General features: G+C 42.0%; 1 pseudogene; it reads left to right on the top strand.

Moving 5' to 3' along the window:
- Positions 1 to 4789: 4789 nt before the first annotated feature.
- LOC110498394 overlaps positions 4790 to 22980 on the top strand; it is a 30145-nt pseudogene continuing 11954 nt past the window's right edge.

Below are 22980 nucleotides of genomic sequence, written 5' to 3' on the forward strand. Positions count from 1 at the left end.
CAAATCAAATTGTATTGGTCAACTACACATATTTAGCAGATGTTATTGTGGGTGTAGTGAAAAGCTTGTGTTCCTAGCTCCAACAGTGCAGTAGTACTGTATCTAACAGTGCAGTATTATCTAAAAAATGATTCACAACAATACACACAAATCTAAATGTAAAATAATGGAATTAAGATATATATAAATATTAGATTGATTAACAAAAAAATATATATGTATACAGTATATTTTTATTTTTTAGATTGGCCTGTACAGAGCCCTGACCTCAACACCATGGAACACCTTTGGGATGAATTGGAATGACAACTGCGAGCCAGGACTTATCGCCCGACATCAGTGCCCGACCTCACTAATGCTCTTGTGGCTGAATGGAAGCAAGTCTCCACAGCAATGTTACAACATCTAGTGGAAAGCCTTCCCAGAAAAGTGGAGGCTGTTATAGCAGCAAAGGCGGGACCAACTCCATATTAATGCCCATGATTCTGGAATGAGATATTTGACGAGCAGGTGTCAACATACTTTTGGTCGTGTAGTGTATGTGGTTGTCCACCTAGGTAACTGTAAATCACTCTGGATAAGAGTGTCTGCTAAATTACTAAAATGCAAATGCAAATTGTATGAGAGCCCCAATGAATAAGACCCTGGAAGTCCAAAACCAGCTATCTATTCATCTTCTCAAAGGTCAAGTGCTGCAGGTGCAGACAACAAAATATTTCAATATTTAGATCCAGAGGAAATTGGGTCCCCCGCACAGTGCCAGAGAGCATTAGCTGCCTGCTATCCAATTGGCTCGGTATAATTAACAATTTAAATATTCATGATGAGTCTTTTCTATTCATTCAGGAGTACAAGTGTACCGCTGCAAGGCTCCCTCCTCCTCTGGCACCTGGCAAACTAGTTTAGAAACAGATGGCACGGCTTGTGAGGTATTCGTGTGTCTGTATCTCGGCATCAAATCAGTTAATGACACTATATTCATATTGGATTCCTTTATCCAATTATTTAAAGAAAACCTATTTGAGGATAGAAATGAATTTACTCAGATCAATATTTATTGTTCGTGTGATAAACGGTCTTAAATGGATCAATCTCACAAATTATTTGAATGGGGCATCCAATTGGAATATGCAATGTGTAAATATTGTAATGTTCATCCAATTAAACCCAAACAAAGACATGAGCCAAGCTGAGGAAGGCGGGACATGACTGTAGGGGACACAGGCAGTTGTGGAAAAAGTAAAGTAAAGTTGCCCTACTAGAGAATTACTTGAGGGAAAGTCAGCAAGTAAAATAGTACTTGAGTAAAAGTCTAAAAGTTTTTAGGTTTAAATATACTTAAGTATCAAAAGTAAAAGTAAAATAAAAATAATTTCTAATTCCTTATATTAAGCAAACCAGATGTTTTTTTTTTGTTGTATTTCCAGAAAGCCAGGGGCACACTCCAACACTCAGACATATTTTACAAATGAAGCATTCATGTTTAGTGATTCTGCAAGAGAAGAAGCAGTAGGGATGACCAGGGATTTTTTTATTGATAAGTGTTTGAATTAGACCATTTTCCTGTCCTGCTAAGCATTCAAAATGTAACAAATACTTTTGGTGACAGGGAAGAGTTATGTTTGTAGCTGTAGACAGTCACCATGGTTACAGTAGTTTTTTTTTTTTTTGCCAGTGTTTAGGTGGATAGCACGAATACCAATTGTATTTTCATTACTTAGAGCACATTAGGAGGCTGATTTTAAAGAATGAGTCATTTACAAGGACTTGAAGTGACCAGTAAAATGGAAAATGTTGCAAACCATCAAGCATTCATTCTCTACAGTACACATGTATACCTACTGTCAGAATGTATGCTTAAGATGGCAGTGTTTCTCTTACAAAGACTAGTATGCGACACTTCTTTAGATGTTACTGTTGCTGTTGTTCATGATAGGGATGGATATAGCGTTGTGTAGTTATTTTACTCCAGTTATTTTCTGCTCTATTTGTGTCTTAATTTTTGCTCAGGCATTCCCTCAAAATGTCCTTATTACGGCTTTAAATTTCCAAAATATTCCCATAAGGTTCTTGGGAATTCTGTTTGGAATAGCTTGTTCCTGGATTGACGTGTCACACATCCTGTTGACTCTCTCTCTCTGTGAAGTATGGGAGCTGTCATGCCTTTCTCGTTTTATGCTCCGTATAGTACAGTACTGTGTTCAATCGTGAAATAGAGGGAGACAGAACTGACTCATACTGTAGATCTTCACAGCCCCTCTGTGGGTGTGGATATGCTAGGGCATAGAAACTTCTCATCTTTCGTTTCGGCCTTCACACAAAGGAGACCAGCCACTCAACTTTAGAACATTGCCCAGGGAGATTAGACCAAAGGGACTGGCAGATGCCTCTGTTATTCTTATCCTTCTCCTTCAACCTCTCATCAACGAGCTGTTTTCACCCACAGGACTGCCGCTGACTGGATGTTTTTTGTTTGTCCATTCTCAGTAAACCCTTAGACACTCGCGTGTGTGTGAAAAGCCCAGAAGGCCGTCTGTTTCTGAGATACTGGAACCGGTGTGCCTGACAGCGACAATCATGCCACACTCAATGTCGCTTAGGTCACTTGTTTTGCCCATTCTAACGTTCAATCGAACAGTAACTGAATGCCTCAATGCCTGTCTGCCTGCTTTCTATCGCAAGCTACGGCCACGTGACTCACTGTAAAGAGGAGTGAACCATTTTCTCAAACGTGGTGGTGTACCTAATAAACTGAGTGTATATCAAGAGCAGTGTGATCCAGATGCAAAAAACATTAAAGGCTTTTACTAACATTATCAGATTTAGCAGCAGAAAAAAGTACATTGTAATAAAAAAATGCGGAAATAGCAAATCCCAACGTTAGAACATAAACTACTATAGACATAAATATGTAGGCTACATAATCCAATATACTGTATTCATCAACATAGATAATGAGAATTTCAAGAGAAGATAATAAAACATTCAATAAGCATGTTAAACATGATATACCCAAACTGTCCCTTTTAATGCAGGCCTGTCAGTTTGTGTTGCATATGTGTTTGTTTGTTTCCCAGCCAAAGTGAGAGGCGAATACAGAGGTTCAGATTGTCCTCTATCCACCTCTAAAGTAATCCACTGCCATCCTAAAGGACTGTGTGGCTCCCTGAGGCTTCCGATGTGGGAGCCAGTAAAGAGGATGTGAGATTGTCTGTGCTGTACACCAGCCCATGGATTTTACTCCGGTTTCTAGGTCGCTGCCAGCTAGCCAGATCATTATCTCAGCGTGATCCTACTAGGTGTGGATTTCCTCCATTAGCTTGATTGCCTTCATGTTGACATTCATTCACTCCGTCTGAAAAGAGCATGTCATTTTTTGGATCTCTTATGCAACTTGTAATAGATGTCACTCAACTGTGGATGTCAAACACCTTGTTAGTAGATGTTTCCTTTCAGATGCCTCAGGCTTAGTATCTTTGCTTTTCCTCTTGGTAAAAAAAAAATAACTGTGTGGAAAGGCATTAACGGCTGTGGCTAGCTTCAGTTCTCTTTAGGTATCGGCTCTTTGTGTGTTCTGAGTCCTGATTGCACTAGATGAGACGGTAGAGCACCTCAAGATGAAAAGAGACGGACAGGACTTATTAAACCAGTGGTCCTGTCATATCATCACAGGGTCTGCCTCTGGCTCACCTGCCCATGACAGCGAAGATCCATCACAAATAGCTCTGGCTGTCCACCAAAGCCGTTAATCTAGGAGGCAGACATGTTTTGTAGCTAGCTGTCCACCAAATGCCAAAGCCGTTGATCGAGGCAGACATGTTTTGTAGTTAGTTTGAGGGTTTGCTTGTGGACTTAATTTAGCATAAAACCCTTGAGCCAATGCGCTCTTGGAGGCAAATGCCTTTTGAAGATGCTTGCTCTACAGTGGATAGTTGTTTTAATATCCCTCCTGCATAAACATTATAGGTAGACTGAGCAATTTGACAGTTGGGGGCTAGCAACTTCCTCTTTAAGAAATCAACAACAACAAAATGGATGCTTCCAGAAAGGGCACATGTTACAATGTGCCAGTAGTGTCCATCTTGGCATATTTGAATCCTGTTGTTATTGTTTATGTTGATGATGATGTCTCTAAGCAGGAAGTTGCCCTGCTCTGTGTGATGTCATAGCCAAAAACGGGTGGTGCAGCTGTAAGGTGTTTACCCTCATCGTTCGAACAACAGAGTTTATTACCATTGTGAGTAGGCCTCTATGTGTTTCAGTGCTAAAATGGTTGTTACACCAGAGGAGGGAAAGAATATGTCCCAACTTGTTGAATAAAAGAACCGAGGCGATCCTTTTTAATGTAGGCCGATTTTATTTGAAGTGAAGAACTGCAAAAGAAACTAATGAGTATCAATGTATTATAGAGCATTTTTCTTTTCCCCCCATGTCATTTCTAGAGAAATTGTCCAGGCTCTGGTAACAAAGACTGAAAGCCCCCATATTGCTGATTATTTAGCCGTAGTGTGAATGCAACACCTTCTTAAAGAACATTAATTTTCTGATACAGAATAATGTGATGAAAAGCCTCTTTGTGCTCTCTCTGTGCCGTGGATGCGAATTCCCATTACAACTGATAAAGTGCCTGACTAATGTCTAATTAACCACTGCACTGTGTTCAAGGGTGTATTCACTAGGAACCAAACAGAACCAAACACTAAGAACCAAACGGTGAGAGCCCTACTTGAATTTGTCCAATAAGAAACTCTTGTTTTCGTAGGAAAATATGTTGCTACGGTGTTCACTAATGAATACACCCCATGTGCTACAGATTTGGGAATGTGCAGAGAGTGGGTGGTGCCTAATGGTATACTCCTCCCACTCACGGGCGGTGCGAGATGCCTGTTGGTTCCCCTGTGGGCGACGCCTCCTCACTGGCTTCTTTGACAACCCAGCCATGGTAACTGCAGTGGAGACAGGTGAGCAATGCTCTCTGTGGAACAATGGAAGTCACTGGTATTTTATATTAGTGGCAAAACATGCCTTATTCTAAAATTGATTCAACGTTTTTTCTCTCCGCAATCTACACATTATACCCCATAATGAAAAAGCATTTTAATACATTTTTTGCAAATGTATTAAAAATAAACAACAGAAATATCTTATCTAAATAAGTATTCAGACCCTTTGCTATGAGACTGGAAATTGAGCTCAGGTGCAGCCTGTTTCCATTGATCATCCTTGACATGTTTCTACAACTTGATTCGAGTCCTCCTGTGGTAAATTAAATTGGAAAGGCACACACCTGTCTAGATAAGGTCACACAGTTGACAGTGCATGTCAGAGCAAAAACCAAGCTATGAGGTCAACAGAATTGTCTGTAGAGCTACGAGACAGGATTGTGTCGAGGCACAGATTTGGGGATGGGTACCAAAACATTTATGTAGCATTGAAGGTCCCCAAGAAGTGGCCTCCATCATTCTTAAATGGAAGAACTGTGGAACCACCATGACTTATCCAAGAGCTGGCCACCCGGCCAAACTGAGCAATCGGCACTGAAAGGCCTTGGTCAGGGAGGTGACCAAGAACCCAATGGTCACCCTGACAGTGCTCTAGAGTCCCTCTGTGGAGATGGGAGAACCTTCCAGAAGGACAACCATCTCTGCAGCATTCCACCAATCAGGCCTTTATGGTAGATTGGCCAGACGGAAGCCACTCCTCAGTAAAACAGCCCACTTGGAGTTTTCCAAAAGGCACCTAAAGACTCTCAGACCATGAGAAACAAGATTCTCTGGTCTGATGAAACCAAGATTGAACTCTTTGGTCTGTATGCCAAGCGTCACGTCTGGAGGAAACCTGGCACCATCCCTACCGTGAAGCATGGTGGTGGCAGCAGGGACTGGGAGACTGGTAAGGATAGAGGAAACAATGAATAGAGACAAATGCAGCCAAATCCCTGATGAGAACCTGCTTCAGAGTGCAAAACAACCTTAGACTGAGGAAGATTTACATTCCAACAAGACAACGGCCCCAGGCATTAAGCAAAGCAACGGTGGGATGGCTTCAGAACAAGAATGTGAAAGTTCTTGAGTGACTTGAAAGTCTTTGGAAAGACTTGAGGATTGCTGTTCAGCTCCGCTCCCCATCTAACTTAACAGAGCTTGAAGACATTTGCAAGGAAAAATAGCTGAAAATATCCCTAATTAAGATGTGCAAATCTGATACAGACATACCCAAGGCTACTCAAAGCTGACACAGGCATACCCAAGGCTACTCAAAGCTGTAACACAGACATACCCAAGGCTACTCAAAGCTGACACAGACATACCCAAGGCTACTCAAAGCTGTAACACAGACATACCCAAGGCTACTCAAAGCTGACACAGACATACCCAAGGCTACTCAAAGCTGATACAGGCATACCCAAGGCTACTCAAAGCTGACACAGGCATACCCAAGGCTACTCAAAGCTGACACAGACATACCCAAGGCTACTCAAAGCTGACACAGACATACCCAAGGTTACTCAAAGCTGACACAGACATACCCAAGGCTACTCAAAGCTGACACAGACATACCCAAGGCTACTCAAAGCTGACACAGACATACCCAAGGCTACTCAAAGCTGTAACACAGACATACCCAAGGCTACTCAAAGCTGACACAGACATACCCAAGGCTACTCAAAGCTGACACAGACATACCCAAGGCTACTCAAAGCTGTAACACAGACATACCCAAGGCTACTCAAAGCTGTAACACAGACATACCCAAGGCTACTCAAAGCTGACACAGACATACCCAAGGCTACTCAAAGCTGACACAGACATACCCAAGGCTACTCAAAGCTGTAACACAGACATACCCAAGGCTACTCAAAGCTGTAACACAGACATACCCAAGGCTACTCAAAGCTGACACAGACATACCCAAGGCTACTCAAAGCTGACACAGACATACCCAAGGCTACTCAAAGCTGTAACACAGACATACCCAAGGCTACTCAAAGCTGTAACACAGACATACCCAAGGCTACTCAAAGCTGTAACACAGACATACCCAAGGCTACTCAAAGCTGTAACACAGACATACCCAAGGCTACTCAAAGCTGACACAGACATACCCAAGGCTACTCAAAGCTGACACAGACATACCCAAGGCTACTCAAAGCTGTAACACAGACATACCCAAGGCTACTCAAAGCTGTAACAGAGACATACCCAAGGCTACTCAAAGCTGACACAGACATACCCAAGGTTCCTCAAAGCTGACACAGACATACCCAAGGCTACTCAAAGCTGACACAGTTATACCCAAGGCTACTCAAAGCTGTGACACAGACATACCCAAGGCTACTCAAAGCTGTAACACAGACATACCCAAGACTACTCAAAGCTGTAACACAGACATACCCAAGGCTACTCAAACCTTTAATCGGCACCAAAGGTGCTTCTACAAAGTATTGACTCAGGGCTGTGAATACTTATGTAAATTAGATAGTTCTGTATTTCATTTGCAATACATTTGCAAAAATGTCTAAAAACATTTTTTTCACCTTGTCATTATAGGGCCATTGTGTGTAGATGGGTGAGGGGAAAATATATATTTAATCCATTTTGCATTCAGGCTGGAATAAGTCAAGGGGTATGAATACTTTCTGAAGGCACTGTACCACAGATTCTCCAAGGTCTAACATCTGATTTTGTATATTAGACCATTGAAAAATGCCATATGTGGGGGAAAAAAACTAACCCTAACCCAATTATGGAAAATCGTTAAGACAACTGGCATTTGATAAGTGTGTAGGTGATCAGATTGTGCACTTAAAAACCTTCTAATGGCCAAGGTTAATGGGAAATCTTGTAAAAATCCTCTTTGAAGTGATCCATCCCCTTAATGCATGTTATCCTATTTTCTTAAAAGCTCAGTGCATTTGAAATTGTGATTTTTCCTCTGTTTTTATATATATCTTCACATTATGAGGTTGGAATAATACTGTAAAATTGTGAAAATTATGATAATGCCCTTTTAGTGTAAGAGCTGTTTGAAAAGACTGCCTGAAATCACAGCCTGTTTTGGTAGGATGGAGTTTTGGCATGCCTGGTGACATCGCCAGGCAGTAAATTAGTTAATAGACCAATAAGAAAGAGTTCAACACCTCTGCCAATATCAGCTACTATTCAGTTTTCACCTGCCCCATAGACCAAGATAATCACATTTAATTGTTACCCAGAAAGGATTTGATATTGAGATATGAATGGCTGTGTTGGACCTTTTTAAGTGTGTTTTATCAACTGTAAACACACTTAATTGTTTTCTCAACAAACAAGACACCATTCAGTAGGACAATGTTTTAAAGCTCCCAGTGGTGCTCCATCTCTTAGGCCTCCACATTCATTCCCATGTTGAGTCATCTCTTAGGTCACCACATCCCCATGATGAGTCATCTCTTAGGTCACCACATCCCCATGATGAGTCAACTCTTAGGTCACCACATTCATCCCCATAATGAGTCGCTGCAGTGTGCACCTCCTCTACCCGTGCGGCTGTCCAATCTGCCAATAAAGCCCCTAGATAATTGCTTCACCCTCCCATTAAATACCCTGGTAGCTCGGAGTGGTGATCGATAGCATATCCACAGGCAGAAGCCAGCATGCCCACACACCTCCAACCAACCACCAACCCACAATCACCAGCCTGCTGTGACATCATCTCCTGTTTACCCTTCCTTTTATTGGTAAAATAGTGTATTAACTCAATAAGGGACCAGTGACCCAATGACTGTCCCAGCAAACAGGGGATGTCCTAAGGACATAAGAGGACGTTCTCGTTGGGATTTTAGGGAACGGTATCCCACAGATACTCTGAGAACATTCTTGAAAATAATATAATGTTTACCTCAGTTTAGTTGTGACTTGCAACAGAAAATTACAAAAAGGACTCTTGATGACCATTTGGCATGACCTTTGGGCTCTGTCTGTCAACCTTTCCTTTGGCAGGCCAGAACTCTTGAATACCGGTATGCTGTGCACCTTTATCTGGCAGGCAGGGAGACTAGGCTCCCTTGCAACGCCTGAGAATCCTCAGCCGCAATGGCCCGTAGTACTAGATTTATGTTCGTGGTGATGACGCATTCTGGTGAACGGCCACACCCGAGGTATTGAGATAATTAGAATATCAATGCAGCGGTGTTTGTTATGTCTGCGCTGACAGTCACAAATTCATATATATGTTAATAGCAGAGCTGGGGCAGTGGAGCCGGAGTGGTGTGCTTGTGTTAGGAACATCAGCTCGTAATCAACAGATGTGATTCATAGGCTCTTGATGCTCTTCAATAATGTAGAGGCTCTCAACCGCAACGAGGAAGGCTGGGTTGTTTAGAGGATGGGCCCTCGATCAAAACAGCACAGCTCTTGGCTGTCTGACTGGCTGTTAGAGAATCTGCACTTACATTATCTGAACCTCTGACCTCAATGGTCTAGAGTGAGGTACCTCAACAAATGCTCTGCCATTTATATTCATGCAATGGTACCATGTTTCCACCTTTCAAAGAAATCTTAAGTGTTTCATCCGTCTCAAGAAGCTCTGTCCCATTCATTCAATTTGTTGAGTCCTAAGGCAGTCGTATTTGGCCCACAGAGTGACTGTCACAGTTCAGTAGCGAGAGAGAGAGAGTGAGGGATGGATGGATGGATGGAGGGATGGAGAGTTGAATAAATTAATTTCATTTGAAGGGCATTAGTGAGAAGTGGCAGCTGCTGCTTTGGCTTTTCCAAGCTGTTCATGGGCCAATGGGATTGAAAGCGACTGGCAGAAGACATGCCCGCAGGTATAAGTTTACAACAGGAGCTGTGTAGACTTTGCAGGGCACAGTATATATATATATATATACACAATACAAGTCAAAAGTCTGGACACACCTACTCATTCAAGGGTTTTTCTTTATTTTTACTATTCAGGCCTCTTTCTAGACCACACAAGAAGGACCAACGCGACACCTTCCTGTTTTGTATCCTCAGCAATCTACACATAATACCCCATAATGACAAAGCGAAAACAGGTTTTTAGAAATTGTTGCAAATGTAATTAAAAATTAAGAAGTATTCAGACCCTTTGCTATGTGACTTGAAATTGAGCTCAGGTGCATCCTGTTTCCATTGATAATCCTTGAGCTGTTTCTACTACTTGACTGGAGTCCACCTGTGGTAAATTAAATTGATTGGACATGATTTGGAAAGGCACACACCTGTCTATATAGAGTGCCTTGCGAAAGTATTCGGCCCCCTTGAACTTTGCGACCTTTTGCCACATTTCAGGCTTCAAACATAAAGATATAAAACTGTATTTTTTTGTGAAGAATCAACAACAAGTGGGACACAATCGTGAAGTGGAACGACATTTATTGGATATTTCAAATTTTTTTAACAAATCAAAAACTGAAAAATTGGGCGTGCAAAATTATTCAGCCCCTTTACTTTCAGTGCAGCAAACTCTCTCCAAAAGTTCCGTGAGGATCTCTGAATGATCTAATGTTGACCTAAATGACTAATGATGATAAATACAATCCACCTGTGTGTAATCAAGTCTCCGTATAAATGCACCTGCACTGTGATAGTCTCAGAGGTCCGTTAAAAGCGCAGAGAGCATCATGAAGAACAAGGAACACACCAGGCGGTCCGAGATACTGTTGTGAAGAAGTTTAAAGCCGGATTTGGATACAAAAAGATTTCCCATGCTTTAAACATCCCAAGGAGCACTGTGCAAGCGATAATATTGAAATGGAAGGAGTATCAGACCACTGCAAATCTACCAAGACCTGGCCGTCCCTCTAAACTTTCAGCTCATACAAGGAGAAGACTGATCAGAGATGCAGCCAAGAGGCCCATGATCACTCTGGATCAACTGCAGAGATCTACAGCTGAGGTGGGAGACTCTGTCCATAGGACAACAATCAGTCGTATATTGCACAAATCTGGCCTTTATGGAAGAGTGGCAAGAAGAAAGCCATTTCTTAAAGATATCCATAAAAAAGTGTTGTTTAAAGTTTGCCACAAGCCACCTGGGAGACACACCAAACATGTGGAAGAAGGTGCTCTGGTCAGATGAAACCAAAATTGAACTTTTTGGCAATAATGCAAAACGTTATGTTTGGTGTAAAAGCAACACAGCTGAACACACCATGCCCACTGTCAAACATGGTGGTGGCAGCATCATGGTTTGGGCCTGCTTTTCTTCAGCAGGGACAGGGAAGATGGTTAAAATTGATGGGAAGATGGATGGAGCCAAATACAGGACCATTCTGGAAGAAAACCTGATGGAGTCTGCAAAAGACCTGAGACTGGGACGGAGATTTGTCTTCCAACAAGACAATGATCCAAAACATAAAGCAAAATCTACAATGGAATGGTTCAAAAATAAACATATCCAGGTGTTAGAATGGCCAAGTCCAGACCTGAATCCAATCGAGAATCTGTGGAAAGAACTGAAAACTGCTGTTCACAAATGCTCTCCATCCAACCTCACTGAGCTCGAGCTGTTTTGCAAGGAGGAATGGGAAAAAATGTCAGTCTCTCAATGTGCAAAACTGATAGATACATACCCCAAGCGACTTACAGCTGTAATCGCAGCAAAAGGTGGCGCTACAAAGTATTAACTTAAGGGGGCTGAATAATTTTGCACGCCCAATTTTTCAGTTTTTGATTTGTTAAAAAAGTTTTAATTATCCAATAAATGTTGTTCCACTTCATGATTGTGTCCCACTTGTTGTTGATTCTTCACAAAAAAATACAGTTATATATCTTTATGTTTGAAGCCTGAAATGTGGCAAAAGGTCGCAAAGTTTAAGGGGGCCGAATACTTTCGCAAGGCACTGTAAGAGCAAAAACCAAGCCATGAGGTCGAAGTAATTGAGCTAGCCGCCCAGCAAAACGGAGCAATCAGGGGAGAAAAGCCTTGGTTAGGGAGGTAATCAAGAACCCAATGGTCACTCTGACAGAGCTCTAGAGTTCCTCTGTGGAGATGTGAGAACCTTCTAGAAGGACAACCATCTCTGCAGCACTCTACTAATCAGGCCTTTATGGTAGAGTGGCCAGACAGAATCCACTCCTCAGTAAAAGGCACATGACAGCCCGCTTGGAGTTTGCCAAAAGTCACCAAAAGACTCTCATGAATGCCAAGCACTTTTGGAGGAAACCTGCCACTATCCCTACGGTGAAGCATGGTAGTGGCAGCATCATGCTGTGGGGATGTTTTTCAGCAGCAGGGACTGGGAGACTAGTCATAATTGAGGCAGAGATGAACGGAGCAAAGAACAGAGAGATCTTTAATGAAAACCTGCTCCAGAGGGCTCAGGACCTCAGACAGGGGCAAAGATTTACCTTCGCCCCTGTCTGACAACGACTCCAAGCACACACCCAAGACAATGCAGGAGTGGCTTCATGACAAGTCTCTGAATGTTCTTGAGTCACCCAGCCAGAGCCCGGACTTGAAACCGATCAAACATCTCTGGAGAGACCTGAATAAAGCTGTGCAGCAATGCGCCCCATCCAACCTGACAGAGCTTGAGAGGATATGCAGAGAAAAATGGGAAAATCTCCTCAAATACAGGTGTGCCAAGCTTATAGCGTCATACTCAGGAAGACTCGAGTCTGTAATCTCTGTCAAAGATGCTTCAACAAAGTACTGACTAAAGGTTCTGAATACTTATGTAAATGTAATATTTCTGTTTTATTTTTAATAAATCTGCAAACATTTCTAAAAACCTGTTTGTCCTTTGTCATTATGTGGTATTGTGTGTAGATTGATGAGGGAAAAACACAATGGACCAATTTTAGATTAAGGCAGTAACTTAACAAAATGTGGGGAAAATCAAAGGGTCTGAATGCTTTCCGAAGGCACTTTATGTATACTGTTTCTAAGAAAGCAATGCTAAGGGTGTGTTGTGTATTAAGATGTTAATAGCCCATGTGCCTCACCCTAATAATTTGGTCCCTTTCCCCCTCATAATGTAGCCTACTGTTCTGAATTGGAGGTGCACATGTAGCCTATAGCCTGCTTGAGAGAAATGTCATCATCAAATATTGTAAGAGCTTTAATTGTCTGCATATATGCCCCCTTTATTTATCCTATGGTTCTGACCTGGTGTACAGGGAGAATACTGCATAACGGCCCATGTTCTGAATTCTGTCGCTGTACATTTCAAAAGTGCTAAACAAATAGTTATATTGACTATGTCCGTCCTAGCTCGCTCATTAATGTCTTAATCCAAATTACAGATGGCCTCTTATGCGCTCGTCGTCCCCTTATGCCATAGTTTGTACATCTCAACTGTCAGTAGAAACCACATTTGTTTAATCAAGTCAGCCATTTCAGCTATGTTTTTTAAAAAGGCAGTAAATGAGGCTGAATTAACTGTTTCGCTGCCAGACAAGGCTCTGCTGATAGCCAGGTGTAGCAGTGGTGGTAAGGATTCACTCCATGGTGCTGAAAAGAAAGCTCTGCTGTTGGGACAGCTGTACGTATGCCCTAACAGTTTGTGGGAACCATTTATCACCATTTTAGTGCAATTCATTTATTGTTTAGTGTTGTGTAGTGGCTTGGCTGGCATGCATCAAAAATATATATTTTTGTTTGCCCCACCAAGATTTACATGGCAAGATCGACATTGCATGTAGGCCAGCGTTGAGGATCAGACAGCTTTTAATGTTCACTGGCTTTATATTAGGAGTTCAGAGACCAGCTCTAGCACAGGAAACGGTCTCCTCCCCTTATCTTCCAACTTCGCTAAGCTAATTAACGTTTCTTAATTAAAACGTGAAAGGCCTTATTTATTATGCAAATGGTTCTGACTTCTCATCATCGCTCCCAAACATTAACTTTGAATCTCAATGACAGATCTAAGATCTCTCCCACATCACCATGGGGGGACAGCCATTAAAGGCAAAGACAGGAAATCCACCCTTCCTGGCCACACGCCAGAAGAAATTTCCCACAAACTTTGCTGATTGTTTCCTGACCGGTAAAAAGTAATGTTTAAAAAAAATATATATATATTATGTTCTTAGAACAGAAGTGAACATTTAGCATGTTCTGGGAACATTTCTTTTTAGGTTGCAGGGTGGTTCTGACAACGTTTACTCTGGTTGCTTGAAAGTTTTTTCCTGGGAGGTTTTATTAACTAATAGGTTTGTTTAAGGTTGTTGACAAATTCTCTTAAAACTTTCACTGAATGCTTCAATAAGACTTTTAATAACACTCCAAGCACAGATAGGACACATGGACATTCATTTCCTTTGACATTAATCATGCAAACACCTATTTTTTATTGTGACACAGCATCAGTGAGATTCTGTTCTCTATCTATGGAATTAGTCCACTACTCCATTTTTTTACGCATACAAAGCTGTCCTTTTTAGTGTATTCAAATTGACCCCATTTCAAAGGTCAAGTGTGACCAATTAGTGGGCGCGGCCAACACACCTGGACACACTAAAAAGATTAGAGGATAAAGGGAGTTTTGTTTCCACGAGGAAACCTGTAAGAAATGTTATGCTGAAGTATTGAAATTCTATTGAACTATTTGAGAACTTTCCCAATGTCAAACCAGTTGGAGAACGTTCCTAGAACATTACCAAAATGTTAATTAAATGCAACCATGTTCAAACGTTTTGGAAATGTTCTATTAAAGTAATGAAATACCAAGAAAATAACGTTTTTTTTTTTGTCAAGTTCTTTTAATGTGCTGAGAATGTTCCAAAGCCAAGAAACTATCCTGCACAGAAAGTTGTGGGAAGGTTGTATACAAAATAACCATAGGACAACCCCACTCTCACCAAGCTCTAAGAAACATATGGTTCTCAGAACGTTATGTGCTAGCTGGGAAGAGAGTCCCTTGTCTCTAGTTATTTTCTATATTCATGCTCGCCTTGACTGACAGCTGTTTGAAGTGCCTATGCCAAGCAACTTTGATGCAATGAGCAGTATTGCAGTAAAATCATCTCTCAAGCAAATTTGTTGATACACAAAGCAACTCAAACAACATTGAATCAATGATAAAAAATAAAAAAATGTATACATCTCCCGTTTGGCATGTTTGAGGTGATGTAGTTCACAGCAGCACTGACGGATGTGTTGACTTGACAACTGGATCTGAGTTTTGAACGACCCTTCCCCCCGTTTTGTTCCATGCCAGCTGAAGACCTAACTACCCAGTAACAAGCTAACACCAGATATAGAAACACTCAGTGCCTTCAGAAAGTATTCATACCCCTTGACGTATTCCACGTTTTGTTGTGTTACAGCCTGAATTCAAAATGGATTAAATATATTTTTTTCACCCATCTACATGTAACGGATGTGGAACGGCTAGCTAGTCAGCGGTGGTGCGCGCCAAATAGCGTTTCAATCGGTGACGTCCCTTGAATTTTCACATTTACATAAGTATTCAAACCCTTTACTCAGTACTTTGTTGAAGCACCTTTGGCAGCGATTACAGCCTCAAGTGTTCTTGGGTATGACACTACAAGCTTGGCACACCTGTATTTGGGGAGTTTCTCCCATTCTCTGCAGATCCTCTCAGGCTTTGTCAGATTGGATGAGGAGTGTTGCTGCACAGCTATTTTCAGGTCTCTCCAGAGATGATCGATTGGGTTCTAGTCTGTGCTCTGGCTGGGCTACTTAAGGACATTCAGAGACTTGTCCCGAAGCCACTCCTGCTTTGTCTTGGCTGTGTGCTTGTTGGATGGTGAACCTTCGCCCCTGTCTGAGGCCCTGAGCGCTCTGGAGCAGGTTTGCATCAAGGATCTCTCTGTACTTTGCTCCGTTCATTTCTGCCTCGATCCTAACTAGTCTCCCGGTCCCTGCCGTAGAAGAACATCACCACAGCATGATGCTGCCACCACCATGCTTCACCGTAGGGATGGTGCCAGGTTTCTTCCAGATGTGACGCTTGGCATTCAGGCCAAAGATCAGTCTTGGTTTCATCAGACCAGAGAATCTTGTTTCTCATGATCTGAGAGTCTTTAGGTGCCTTTATGCAAACTCCAAGCGGGTCATGTGTCATGTGCTTTTTATTGAGGAGTGGCCACTCTACCATAAAGGTCTGATTGGTGGAGTGCTACAGAGATGGTTGTCCTTCTGGAAGGTTCTCCCATCTCCACAGAGGAACTCTAGAGCCCTGTCAGAGTGACCATCAGGTTTCTTGGTCATCTCCCTGACAATATATGGAAAAAGTCAAGAGGAATACTTTCCGAAGGCACTGTAAGCAATAAAACAATTATTCGCAAATCTATCAGTTCACAGCCAGCTTGTGTGTGCTTGTGTGTGTGTGTGTGTGTGTGTGTGTGTGTGTGTGTGTGTGTGTGTGTGCGTGTGTGTGTGCGTGTGTGTGTGTGTGTGTGTGTGTGTGTGTGTGTGTGTATGTGTGTGTGTGTGTGTGTTTTTGTTTTTGTTCAACAAAACAAGATTTTCTGTTTTATCTTCAAGAAGATTCTGCGTTCCAGAAAGGTGGTCGTTCGGAATCTCAAGCCAGATGACAGTTGTCCACAGACAGAGAATATTCTCTCCACGAACGCTTGGGATGCATGGGTAGAAAGCAGATCCAGTGCCACGGGCCACAGCTTTGGATACACAGCCATCCTTGAAACTGGAGAGGTGATTCTGTAAACATTTTTATTTATTATTTATTTTAATTTCACCTTTATTTAACCAGGTAGGCTAGTTGAGAATAAGTTCTCATTAACAACTGCGACCTGGCCAAGATAAAGCAAAGCAGTGCGACAAAAGCAACAACACAGAGTTACACATAAACAAAGGTACAGTCAAAAACACAAAAGAAAATAAAAATTGAAAAATGTATGTACAGTGTGTGCAAATGTAGAAGAGTAGGGAGGTAGGCAATAAATAGGCCCTAGAACGCATGCAGGTAATGAGGCAGTGATGTCCCCCTTTACCTCTTCCAGGTATTTCCACAGCTCACACAGAGTACTTAATGCCCTGCCAGGTTGACCCTCCGGCTAGACGGTGACCTTAGACACAATCTTCGATGCGAGGAAGCTATATTCCTAAACAATCTGGTCGAGAAGCTTGCTGGATTAATCGGGCTGGCATCTCCCTGGCATCCTGCTGCTCCACGGCTGTACTGTCAAATTTGCTGAAGTGCAAAAGACTCTGCTTGCCTCATCAGTGTCTCCATCTTTGTTGACCGAAGTGGCAGAGACACACTTGGGTCCATCAGACAAGGTGCTGCAGGGTTTGTGTTGATGTTGGCTGCCAGGGGAATCAGTATGCAACCGAAGCGCTCACGCAGTGACTTTAGGAGGACCTGTGCCAACTGTTTTGCAACAGTAGTTGACTGCAAGTGTGTCTCAAAGTTGAGAAAGCACGGCACCACATCAGACCGTGACTTGCTGTCAGTTTGAAGTTGGTTAGTGTGGATTGCAAACGGCTCCAACAACATCACATGCTGTTCTAGCTTGTCTCAGTCATGCTCCGTGCTCGCCCTCAGATTTATGCCCTGTTAGTTAGTGATAGCTAGTGATAGTGATGCAAAAGCTAGGCCTATTTGAAACATCTGCATCTCCCCATTAGCAAAAAAAGCCTGAAAACCCCATTCGCAAAAAAATCTTGAAAAACCCCATTTGATATTTGTCAAAGATTAGAATAAAAAAACTCAAACTAAACAGTTTATTTGAGTTAGTTTTGCAGTCGAAGATAATAGTTTCAGTATAGTTTGTTTTTCAAATGTTTTTAGTTTCTATTTCAGTTTACAAAATTGTTTTTCCAATTGTAGTTTTTATTCTATTTCCAGTTTTTGTTTACTATAGTAACCTTGGTCTTTAACACTGGTGAGGGGGTATTTAACACCGGGGAGGGGGTATTTAACACTGGTGATGGAATCTTTAACACCAGGGAGGGGGTATTTAACACTGGTGATGGAGTTTGTGTGTTAGATTAATTAATGAGGAGAAGCTTGGCCCTGGGGTACATTTTACATTGCCTTTGACAGGGCTGATGCCTGGGCATAGTCTGGAATGGTCCCCCTGCAGGTTTTTACTCTGGATGTCGCACCCTTTCAGGATTAATTATATTTAAGCCCCTCAATGTTTTGGTTTTGTTTAGAAGCTCAACATCGCTATAATTATATAAGAAAACGCTTGCAGACACCCGCTGGCCAAAACAGTGGATTCTTTTTTTTTTTACACATCTTTATATCATCACTTCTTTGTCAGTTTAAATTAGCAACTTTTTTTTTTTTTACTTGTGTGAGATAAAAGCTGCTTTTGGATTTCAAAGACTAATTTGTTCGACATGGTTAAAGGCATAGATCCAAAAATATCACGGCATGCTTCTGTGATTCCTGGATCGAGTTTATCTTTTGTTAAATACATCATACTTTATTTATGTATCACTGACACATTGTACAACGTTTGAAACCCAAGGCAGTGGTTCCCAACTGGATCGAGTTGATCTTTTGTTAAATACATCAATACTTTAGTTATGTATCACTGACACATTGTACAACGTTTGAAACCCAAGGCAGTGGTTCCCAACTGGATCGAGTTGATCTTTTGTTAAATACATCAATACTTTAGTTATGTATCACTTTTATTTAACCAGGGCAAGTTAAGAACAAATTCTTATTTACAATGATTACTTATTTACAATGATGGCCTTGTTCAGGGGCAAAACGTCAGATTTGTACTTTGTCCGCTTGGGGATTTGATCTAGCAACCTTTTGGTTACTGGCCCAATGCTCTAACCACTAGGCTACCTGCCACTCCAGTCCACAGAGGGTACTTGAGAAGATTAGTGAGACCATAGGCCTACTTGTAAAATGCACATGAGGGGTACTCCGGGCAGAGCAAAATGTACTTGGTGGTACATTAACCGGAAAAGGTTTGGAACCACTGTTATAGAGTATTATCCTCCTCCATTGTAATAACTGAGATGACTTTATAGCTCCAGTTCTTCGTTGTAAATATCTTGGAACGTTACCAATCATATATGTGCCTCATGAATTTGAAAGCTCTGCTGAGTTGACGATTACACCCAATGCTGTAAAGTAACAACACAATTTGTCTTGTTTTAATCAGCTTGTTTTCAAAGGAATCCATTCAGTAGAGAGATGCATGGCATATTGCTCAATGTAATTTGCCCAATATTTATAGCCTCAAATCAAATCTTGCCATAACTCCCTACAAGAGATGCAAGTCCACGTAAAGCATTCCTATATTGAACAGGATAAATGCTTTCAGTAAAATGTGCAACCGGAGAGAGAAAATGCTATTTATATATTTGATTGATCTCAATAGCTCAAGACGTGACAAGACAACCACACATGAAAATATTAAACAAAAGCAAATAAAACATGCTTGGTTCTGGATACGGTACCAACAACCACACATGTTGTCTTGGCAATTTCATTTTCAGAACCCATTCTTTCCTTATTTTGCTACATTTGTCTAGACCAAATCTCTACAAGGTGCATGTTGACTCCAATGCTTCCCACAGTTGTGTCAAGTTGACTGGATATCATATGGGTGTTGGACCATTCTTGATACAGACAGGAAACTGTTGAGCTTGAAAGACCCATCAGTGTTGCAGTTCTTGACACAAACCGGAGCGCCTGGCACCTGCTACCATACCTACTACCGAAGGCACTTAAATTGTCGTCTTGCCAACTCACCCTCTGAATGGCACACACAAAATCCATGTCTCAAGGCTTAAAAATCCTTCTTTAACCTGTCTCCTCCCCTTCATCTACACTGATTGAAGTTGATTTAACAAGTAACATCAATAAGGGATCATAGCTTTCACCTGGATTCACCTGGTCAATCAATGTCATGGAAAAACCAGGTGTCCTTAATGTTTTGTACACTCAGTGTACATGTGCAATACACAGCTCTGCTCTAGTTTATAGGCCTATCTCTAACAAGACTTGGCAGTCACCCTCAAATACCCCCCCCCCCAATAATAATAAGTCTGCGTATGATCAGGTAGACCTATGGCTGTTTTAGAATCTGTTTCAACATCCATCAACTGTGGTGCCTGGGCTTGTAGAGTACACAGAAACGGCATGTTGTTAGCATAGCAGCCAGCGACGGTGGCTAACACTGATTCTAAATGGTGATACGGCTAGTGGCTGCCGGTGGTGTGTCAGCGCTGGTCCCTGGTCTCGGATGGGACACTGACAGGGTAATTGCTTTGCTGGATTTTGGATCAGAGAGGGCAGAGCAGGGGGGATTGAAGTGGCCAGGGGAATCAGTTCACAGCTGAGAGAGACAGATGCAGGGCTCTTCTCATCTACACACACACACGTGCGCACACACACACACACGCACACGCACACACACACACACACACACACACACACACGTGTACACACACACACACACACACGCACACACGCACACACACACGTACACACACACACACATACGTACACACACACACATACACACACACACACCACACACAGTGAGCTCCAGAAGTATTGGCACAGTGACAGATGTGTTGTTGTTTTGACTCTGTACTACAGCTCTTTGGATTTGAAATGATACAATGACTATGAGGTTAAAGTGCAGACTGTCAGCTTTAATTTGAGGGTATTTTCTTCCATATCGGCTGAACCGTTTAGAAATAACATCACTTTTTGTACATAGCTCCATTTTAGGGGACCAACAGTATTGGGAAAAATTCCCTTCTGTGTATTAAAGTAGTAAAAAGTTAAGTATGTCATTTCTAAAGGGTTCACCTAATATGGATGAAAATACCCTCATTAAAGCTGACAGTGTGTCCTTTAACCTCATAGTCATTGTCACCCAAAGTGATGTGTCACTGTCCCAATACTTTTGGTGCTCACTGTACAGTGCATTCAGGAAGTATTCAGACCCCTTGACTTTTTCCCCACAATTTTTTTTTACGTTACAGCCTTATTCTAAATTATATATATTTTTAAATCCTCATCAATCTAAACACAATACCCCATAATGACAAAGAAAAAACAGGTTTTTAGAAATGCTTGCAAATTTATTACAAATAAAAAGCAGAAATATCACATTCACGTAAGTATTCAGACCCGTTACTCAGGACTTTGTTGAAGCACCTTTTGCAGTGATTACAGCCTCGAATCTTCTTGGGTATGATGGTACAAGCTTGACACACCTGTATTTGGGGAGTTTCTCCCATTCATCTCTGCAGATCCTCTCTAGCTCTGTCAGGTTGGATGGGGAGCATCGCTGCACAGCTATTTTCAGGTCTCTCCAAAGATGTTGGATCGGTTTCAAGTCTGGGCTCTGGCTGGGCCACTCAACGACATTCAGAGAAGCCACCCCTGCATTCACCGACGATACCCCTGCGTTGTCTTGACTGTGTGCCTAGGGTTGTTATCCTGTTGGAAGGTGAACCTTCACCCCAGTCTGAGGTCTTGAGCGCTCTGGAGCAGGTTTTCATCAAGGATCTCTCTGTACATTGCTCTGTTCATCTTTCCCTTGATCCTGACTAGTCTCCCAGTCCCTGCTGCTGAAAAACATCCCCACAGCATGATTCTGCCACCACCATGCTTCACCGTAGGGATGGTGCCAGGTTTTCTCCAGATGTGACTCATGACAAAGAGTTCAATCTTGGTTTCATCAGACCAGCTAATCTTGTTTCTCATGGTCTGAGAGTCCACATCAACAACTGACACCCACGAAGCATCGTTACCCATCGCTCCACAAAAGCCACGGCCCTTGCAGAGCAAGGGAAACCACTACTTCAAGGTCTCAGAGCAAGTGACGTCACCGATTGAAACGCTATTTAGCGCGCACCGCTAACTAAGCTAGCCGTTTCACATCCGTTACACTAGCACATGAGAATTACTAGAACATTTCAAATATTAGTAAATCATTGCATTCTATACATGCTGGCTGTAACGGGCTACCTGAGATATGAAAGATAGGTGGGAGGGCATGCAGACTGTCGGCAATTTATTAATGCGTAATATGCCTGAATGGGTAATGGAAATACTTCAACCAATACATTTTTATTTAACACTAAGGTTTTTGCAAATAAGTATTTTTCTTAGGTCATTAGGTCCAGCAGTTTTTATAGAACACACGGTAGTTGAATGGAAATGCACCCTAGCAAGCAATCTTTTTTCTATTTTCTAAATTTCAAAATGTCTGAAAAAAAATCACTGGACAAGTTAATGGAAACATACACTAGCTACTGTCATTGTCCCTGTAAAGAGGCGTTCTTCTAGTTTCATGTTGATCATGATTAATGGGAGCAGCTCTATGGTGATCCTCGTGAAGGCCACTGTATCATTAGTCAAATCCTGGAAAATGACAAAAACATAGATATTGCACACTGACATACATAAAGGTGATTGCACATGACGTTCAATCTGACAGCGTAATAACGTCGACCGAGGTAGAATTTGGCAGTATGGGACGGCGAGTGACAACGATAAACTCCTCGACTTCAAAGACGACCACTCAAGTTTCATACTTATACATTTGAGAGGACGCAAATTGATTAATGACTTTCAAAATGACGCTGTGTCCATTTGCTCTGTCATATATGCTTAATCAAAGCTGTAAGTTCTGTACGTGTCTCCTGTTTGTAAAACGTTTGCTAGAGGTTTGCTAGAGGTTTGTTAGAGGTTCTCTGGGGAGCTCTTATGGCGGTTTCTGTTTGGTTCCTCAAGACAGCAGATCGTGAAGGTGGGGAACCAGTTCAAGGTGATGTGCTTGGCTGTGTAGCCCAACGACCCCGAAGTGTTCCTGTCTGGGGGTTACAGTGCAGAAGTCAAGGCTTGGGACGCCCATACCTGCAAGGTCAGCCGCATCATTAACCCTCTCTTCTCCCCAGCACTGTAGGCCTATTTCTGTTAGATCTGAATTCAAACAGTATTTGTTTTCTTTAGAATCATTTCACAATGGAACCAATGGAATAGCCATACAAGTGAAAACCTTGCCCATCTGGCACTAGAAGCAGGCTCTATCAGACAATCAATCT

This window comes from Oncorhynchus mykiss, chromosome 19, assembly GCF_013265735.2.
Source record: "Oncorhynchus mykiss isolate Arlee chromosome 19, USDA_OmykA_1.1, whole genome shotgun sequence".
NCBI lineage: Eukaryota > Metazoa > Chordata > Actinopteri > Salmoniformes > Salmonidae > Oncorhynchus > Oncorhynchus mykiss.